This window comes from Strix aluco, chromosome 17 (assembly GCF_031877795.1).
Source record: "Strix aluco isolate bStrAlu1 chromosome 17, bStrAlu1.hap1, whole genome shotgun sequence".
Classification (NCBI taxonomy): domain Eukaryota; kingdom Metazoa; phylum Chordata; class Aves; order Strigiformes; family Strigidae; genus Strix; species Strix aluco.
Window position 1 is genome coordinate 9,372,693 of NC_133947.1, and position 7,790 is coordinate 9,380,482.

Genomic DNA, 7,790 nt, shown 5'->3' on the forward strand with positions numbered 1-7,790 from the left:
CGCAATGCTCTTTACACCAAGTTATGGCACTGGGTTGGTGCTGAGGTGTGATTTTGATTGCTAATTGAGGCAGCAACCTCTACACTCTCACAAAAAGAGGTTTTAGATTTGCCCAAGAATTACTTGGGACAATTAGCAGTGTTAACTGAAAGTGTGATCCATTCTGCAAGGCTGTCTTGAGGATCTGACAAGACCCAGCTCAGGTCTGGCACGCAGAGCGGCTTGGGGTTGCTCACCCTGTGCATCAACTAACCTAAACTGACCCCAGGCCTGTGGTGGTCTTAGCAGGTGGAGCTGGGCTGCAAAGCCCACACAGGATTCATCCATGAGCATCCTCAAAGCTTTTGGGTTTTGGTTCCAGGTTGACCCCTGCCTGGGATGCAAACATGCTTAGAAGCAAAGCTTTGGGCTGTCTCCAAATGCCCGGCACTGAGCATCCAGGCTGGGCTGGTCCCTGGGAGCAGGTGCCAGGACTTCCCTCCTCACCACTGGCAAGTATGGCCCCAGCCTTCCCTGACACCTCCCCGAGTCACTGCCACATGCCAGGGCCACCTCATAGACTTATAGAATGGTTTGGGTTGGAAGGGACCTTAGAGATCATCTTATTCCAACCCCCTGCCATGGGCAGGGACACCTTCCACTAGCCCAGGTTGCTCAAAGCCCCGTCCAACCTGGCCTTGAACACTTCCAGGGAGGGGGCAGCCACAACCTCTCTGGGCAACCTGTTCCAGTGTCTCACCACCCTCACAGTAAAGAATTTCTTCATTACATCTAATCTAAATCTGCCCTCTTTCAGTTTAAAGCCATTACCCCTTGTCCTATCGCTACATGCCCTTGTAAAAAGTCCCTCTCCAGCTTTCTTGTAGGCTCCCTTTAGGTACACCTTGGCTACGGAGCCAGTGCCTTTGGCAATTTGGGAAAGTCCCAGCCATGGGCAGGATGCCTCCTGCGGCTCAGTCCCACCTCATGTACTCCCATGGTTCTGCTTCCCTATGCTGCTTCGCTGTGCTGCCTCCCTCAGCACCCTCCTGCTGGGAGCCAGGAGAGGAATTTTTGCTCTTGTTCCTCAGCAGCCATGCGTTCCCCTAAGAGGGCACGGCATGCCAGCCACCTCCCCGCTCACCGGGCTGCTGGCACATGCTGCCTGGGAAAATCACACCGTCTTCCCAAACTGATGCAATGAGGCTCCCATCTCATTTTATGACCTCAAAGGGAACTCCAGGCTGCAAAGAGCTGGGGGATGAGTTCGTGTACAGTTGTATCACAGCCCCTCTTCCTTGAAGGAGGGTCCTGCCTGGTTATTCCCACTACAGATCCAGGCAGAGACTGTAAAAGGGGTGCTGGCAGCCCTTGGGGGCTGTGGTGCTTCGTGCACCTCCATGTGCCAAGGTGTGATGTCTGTGCTGGAAAACAGGAGTAGGAGCCAGAGTGCTGGGAATCAGCATGGAGACAGCCCTGCCATCCACCTGAGCTCTTCCCAGCCACTTGGCAGAGGAAATGTGTGCTGAGGGATGCTGGGGATGGGCCGTTTCCCCCGCCTGGGTTTTTCCTTCTCTTTCTTTAGAAAGATCAGTGGAGGAAAGCTTGGCTGGCATGGGGCAGGGGCCGTGCGGAGCCCTGGGTCCTGGTGTGGGACTGGCAGGGCTGTCCTCCACGCGTGGGGCCACCCTGCCCGCCCTCCTCTCTCTCCCTTCAGCCAGAGATGCTGCAATGCATCCGCGCAGCAGGTCCAACCCTGCACCAGCCCCAGAGCTGTGGAGCATCCCTGGCTCTGCACTTCCAGTTTGCTTCACATTTCCCGTGACAGAAAGAGGCCAGATCCTGGCATGGCGGTCGGGCTGCGCTCCCTCCTGATAGGCCTGTGCAAAGTCAGTAGTGCTTTAGCAGTGGGGATCTGGCCCTCTCCATGCGCCTCCCTGCCAGCTTCTCCATGAGTAATGACACAAACGTGCTTCTCACCCCGTCCCCAGCGCTGGGCTGCTCACTGGGACATTTGCAGGCTTCCTTCTCTCTTCCCCATCTCTGTTTTACATCAGAGCAGCTCCCACCCAACTGTCCTTTTCTCCCCCTGACGCAGCTTCCAGACGGTGTTAAATGCCCAAAAGGAGAAGCGAGCCAGGCAGGCAGGCTGTAGGCAGATCTGGGGTCAGGCAGCCCCCTGGCACTGCACCCCAAGTGCCAGGCTGGCCCTGCATCCCCACCAAGGTGACAATAAGGACATTTGTTAGTTGGCAAGTGCTGAGAGCTAATCCTGTCCCCAAGTGTCAGGAAGCCACCTGAGAACTCACCAAGAGGGTGAAAAGTATCGATGGGCTCCCCTGAATGTGGGGGGCACTGAGGGGCACCAGAGCAGCCTGCAGTTCAGTGGCACCCACTGTCACCTCCACCACTGTCAGCATCCTGCCCTGGCTGTGCTGGAGATGGACTGGCTCTGCTCGCAGTGATCCCGACAGTGCAGCCCCAACTGGGCAGCTGGTGGATAACACTTGGCCTGAAATTGGATGGAGGAAGGATACACTTGGACGAGAGAAAAGGGCTTCTCCCAGAAGGATGGGACTGCAGGTGAGAGCCCCATGCTGTCCTGAGTGCCACCTGCCCCCGCCACTGCCAGGTGTTAGAGGACAGATGTTACAGCTATGGGCATGACAGACTGACACATGGGTGGTGGGATCCCAGAAACTTTGCACTGGCAGCCTAATTGCTCGTTTGCTGTGGGTGTTCACAGTGAAATATTTGTCTTGAAAGCAGCCCCTGGAGCTGTAGGGTTGTTCTGAGACACACTTGGCTGTTCACACTTGAGAGGTGGGAGAGGCGCTGGGTTTCCATTGCCCCCAGCAATAGAATAGTTTGGACAGAGCAATGCAGCTGGTGAGGGGTGGCTGTGGGTGCTGTGGACCCCGCTGTGGCACTGCCCACATGGGGAGGCTTCACAGCTGGGAAGCGGGTTCATGTCGAGCTGTAGCTACGATGAAGGAAAATGAAAATAAAAGCGTGGTATTTCCAACCATCTCCTAACGTGCCCAGAAATGTGGTGGGATGGCTGTCTCCATCAGCACGCCTACAGAGCCTGCCCCACTCCTGAGCCCAGCCCAGAGAGGGAGGAAAATGGAGTGTTACAGGCAGGGAGGTATTAGAAGAGCTCAGAGATGAGGGGAGGTGGTGGAAAATGCCCTGCTTGTTTGGGGTCCCAGACCTGCAGAGCCTCGTGTTAGTGGTCAGTGCAACATGAGTAGCCCACAGTGCTGAAAAACAGCTCAAAGAATTTGGGGGGTGGGGGGGTGCAAAGAGGGACCCCAGAGCCTGGGCAGCCATGTAACCCAGAGCCATCCCTCTCCCCCAGACTGACTGGCACATTTTGGGATAGATGTTGAAGATGGGCTGCCACAGCCCTGAACACCAGACACCTCCTCCCTGAACCCCTCTGCGGGATGAGATTGGCGGGAGCTGAGCTTTGGACCCACAGCCTGAGGATTCCATCCTGGATCCTCCACTCTTGCCCCGGGGGCATCACAGGATCTGTGCAAGGTTCACCCTGTCTGGAAGGGGCATGTCATGGCTTATCCATACCCCGTGGGGACAATCCGGACAATGGGGCCAGTTCAGGGATGGTTTCACTGCTTCTGTAGCACTGGGTCCCCCATTGAGCTGAGAGTGAGTGCGACAGCACCCCGAGAAAGTATTTGTGCATTCACATCTTCAGCTGCCTGGGAAAGACCCCCCCACCCCATCCCTGGGAGCATACAGGTCCTCTCCCCAAGTCCCTCTTGCAGAGGGTGATGCTCAGCACCCCCAGGGAGCGGTGGTGGGGATCAGCCAGCCGGTGTCCACCCAGCACGGCGGTGCCAGTGGTCCCCGGCACAAGCAGCCCTTTCAGGGCCAGCAAGTCAGAACCAGGGAGGATTGAGGCACGCAACCTGTCGGGGCCACAGGCACCTGCGCCAGACCTGAGGTCATTTCCAAAGGTGGTATTTCTCTCCAGCCCTCCCTCTTAGAAAAATCAAACCCTTCCTGGCAGAAATGGAGGTGCTGAGCAGAAGCCTGCAAGAGGTGATGGTCAACAGCGCCCGCTGAGACGAGGATGTGGGACACTGGACATGGGACATAAGGACCCTTCTTTCCAACAGACCCTTTCGGATGCTGGAATGGCTGATGATGCTTATTAGGCCTAATAAGTATTAATCATTAATAACAATAATGCTTTGACAGCCTTTGTGTAAGATGCTTTTTTTCCCCAGCTTTAAACTGCGAAGCTCTTTAGAAAAAAACAGTCAGGTTCACTAAGGCTGTACTATAGATGGGGAAGCTGAGGCAAGGAGGGGACTGAGGCCGACACCGTGTCTGCCTGGCCAGCCCATAGCACCGGGAGAGGGCTGGCCTGCGGGGACAAGGCTCAGGGGCTCTCCTGGTGGCAGCAGAAGCCCCAGGGCTCTCACCCTGCAGTGGGACTAGCACTAAGCTCAGCTCACAGCCTCTTCTCCTAAGCCCTGGATCAGGCTGCATTTCAAAAATGCTCTTAAGTGCTGCTGCAGCCCAGCTAGCAGGACGAGGACTTGGGGGGAAGATGTGGCCCGGACCTGGCTGCAATCCCTGCAGGAGCCCAGGGATGCCAGCGAGATAATGAGAGGGGATGTTAAACATTACTACAGTCACAGGGCTATTTATCTGACACGAACAGAGGCAGCCAGGAATCCTCCAGGGTGCACAGCTCAACTTAGACCCCATTAAAGTTCCTTTTATTCCCTGTGTTTTGGCTGATGTTAAAACAGCGCCTGAATTGCTCCTGCGGGAGCCGGCTTCCACGCCTGGCGTCAGGTCTGCTGCTCACTCCGGCCAGTGGCCATGGGGCTGGTCTGCCACCGCTTTGCCCATCTCCCCTGCACCCCCAGGCAGCCCCAGCACCCAGCCGGGAGCAGGTGCCGTTGGGGCTTAGCGAGACCGGGATGGGCAGCTCCGAAGGGCAGGGGTCCGCAGGTGCATGCAGAGCACGCAGGAGAGGAGCCGATGGTCCCCTTTGACGCAGCCATCCCAGGACTTGGAGGGCTTCCAGCTCTGGCAGGGCTCTGGGGGACAGGGAAAAGAGCCCGAGCTAGAAGGGAGAAGCCAAAGAGGCCATTTTTGTGAGAGCCAGGCTTGGGCTGCCTGTATGCAGCCATCTTCCCAGTGACGGCACTGCCAGGAAATGATCCTCCTGTGCTCTGAGATTTTCTGGGGGATTTTTATTTTTTTTCTATTCTGAAACAGGAAAAAACCCGAAAAACCTCACAGAGATCATGATGTACCTGGGCAGGAGCACAGCAGACTAAGCAGAGCCTCCCACTAAAGAACTTACATTTCCAAGCAAAGTGTGTTGTGAATTAGAAACATGTTTAGTTTTGGAGAAGAACATGCCAAAATGAGACAATTCGGAAACTTTCCAAACATTTTTTGGACCCCTGAGCTCCTGCCCTATGCCTCCCCACCAGCTGCTCCTGGATGTGGCTTTGGAGCTAAAAAATGACCATGGTCAGGGACAGAGGTGACATGGAGCTGCCTTATACAGCCACGCTTTATATGGCCAAGCTGGCTGCCCACAGCAGTGCCGAGGAGATGCCCAGCGAGTTCAAGGTGCCACCACACCACCATCACCCACCGCTGCCCGCTGCCCACATAGGTGAGCAGGAGCCAGGAGCCATTCTCTGAGGCAGGGCAAGGCAGGAGGGCAGTGAGGCAGGCAGACGCTGGGGAATTCAGATCCAGAAGTGGAACAGACAATTTCCAAGCCGTCGTGTCGGTGCGTGGTGATGAGCCGGGGCTGCTTCAAAAGGAACCAGCTTTAAATGGATCAAGCCTCGAGCCAAAAGCATAAACACTAGGAGGAAGTTTGGCTAAAGTTAAATCATGTTTTATTTAAAAATCTCCCTCTCCCTGTTGTAAGATGGAAACTCTCCATCTGAAAAGTGAAACTAAGATTGGAAACAGTCTGCAGTCATTAAGTTTATGCTGCTTTTTTTTTTTCTCTCCAGCTTCTCAAGTAAAATATCAACTGGCTCCACTGTCAGGGACAGGAAACATTAGTAATAAGTTCATAGATTTACATTTTCCCCAGGGAAATACAGGAATATCAGAGATCAAAAGTTGGAGAAAGGAGTTATTTTTATACAGAGTGATTTGCAACCAGCATTCATTGGGGGGAGTAAATAAATTACAGGCCCTTCACTTTGGGGTTGCTTAAGTTCTTTTTCTTTAATGCTGACCCTTTTAACTACTGTAGAGAGTCTGTCAGGACTTACACAGAGCAGAGAGACTTCCCTGCCTGTGAAAAGGGCTGTTTTCCAGCAAAAAAACTTAGTCACTGCAATTAGTTGTCATAGGCTAACATCATGTACTGGCCTGTGGGTGGGTGGGCATCGGGGTGGCTCGGGGCAGGACAGGGGATGGGCCAGCCCAGCATGTGGGGACATGGGGTGATGGCTCTGCTGGCCAAAAAGGTGCGTTTTGGGGCTGTTAGACCCAGTAAGGTGTATCTGCAGGAGGTGACACTGCCGCTGATGCTGGGTGCAGTGGGATGCACAGCACTGGGGCTGTGTGGACCTCTCTGTCTCCGCCTGCCCGCCACGGGCAATAAGAGGTCCTGGTCAGGGCTGATTCGATCAGGGCAGGGCGATGGCCACGGGTGCCCTGCTCTCCGGGTGGGCAGGGCTGGCTCCATGGGCTTTGCTGCCACCCAGGCTTGTCCTTGTGCATCTTGACATGTGGCTTGCGGCATCACTGGCACCTCAAGGTGTCAGCTCTCTCCTAAGGGTTTCTGCACCAAGCTGGTGCCCCAGCCCGGGTACAGCCACTGCTCCGTGCAGGGACCGCTGCAGCAGCCCCTGCTCCCCTGGGAGCTGCACCACGGGGGAGCGGCGGCCATGTCCCCCTCAACCTCCCGGTCACCCACTGGGGCTGAACTGTGCTGGCAGGGTCTGGGGTGGCAGGGAGCCAGTCCCAGTTGTGGTGGAGACACTGGAAACTTTGACCAGGCATTTCGTCTGGTGTCATCAATTAAAGGTGAGGCACTCGCTGGCTGGGCAGGATAATGAATGATGGTTTTAAGTACAACTGGAAAAACAATAAAATACTCTATTAGGGTGACACAGCTGTGAACAATGAACATTAAACAACTTCACGGCTAGCAGAGCTGCCGCAGCAACACTTAGCCCTGGCGTTTGATGGATTCCTGTTTGGAGTGCGCCTCGCAAAGCGACTCTCCATCCACCCCAGGCACAGAGGGCTGGGAACTGCTCTTTCCTTCTCCTGCTTAAAAATACATCCACATAAAACGTGCTTTAAGAATCCCTTAAGGTTCATTAATGTCACAAGCAGGGGAGGAGAAAAGAGTTGGAAGGCCTTGAAGTACATGTCGGAAACACTCCAGAGAAAACTGTAAATGCTGCTGGGATGAACTGCAGGCTCTGGAGGATCAGTTGTGCTGGAAGACTATTTATTTTCCAGTCTATTTTAAACACTGGACTGTTTCAGATAAGAGTTGCCTGTGGTGGCAGACAGGATCGTGGGACTGGTGTGCAGGAACTCATGCCAGATTCATTTCTGGGGAGTATTTCCTCCCTGCCTTGATAAATCTGCCTTGTCTGCTGTACCAGGTTACTTCCTTTGGAGTTCTCTCTCCTTATTATTACTTATTAAAATTGCCTGCAAATAGCATTTGGGCTTCATGCAACATCCTGTACAAACAATTCATCCTTCTCGTTATCTTGAAGCTGACAATTCCCAACAGGGACACAGAGGGTAGGTGGAAAAATGCCTTGAGA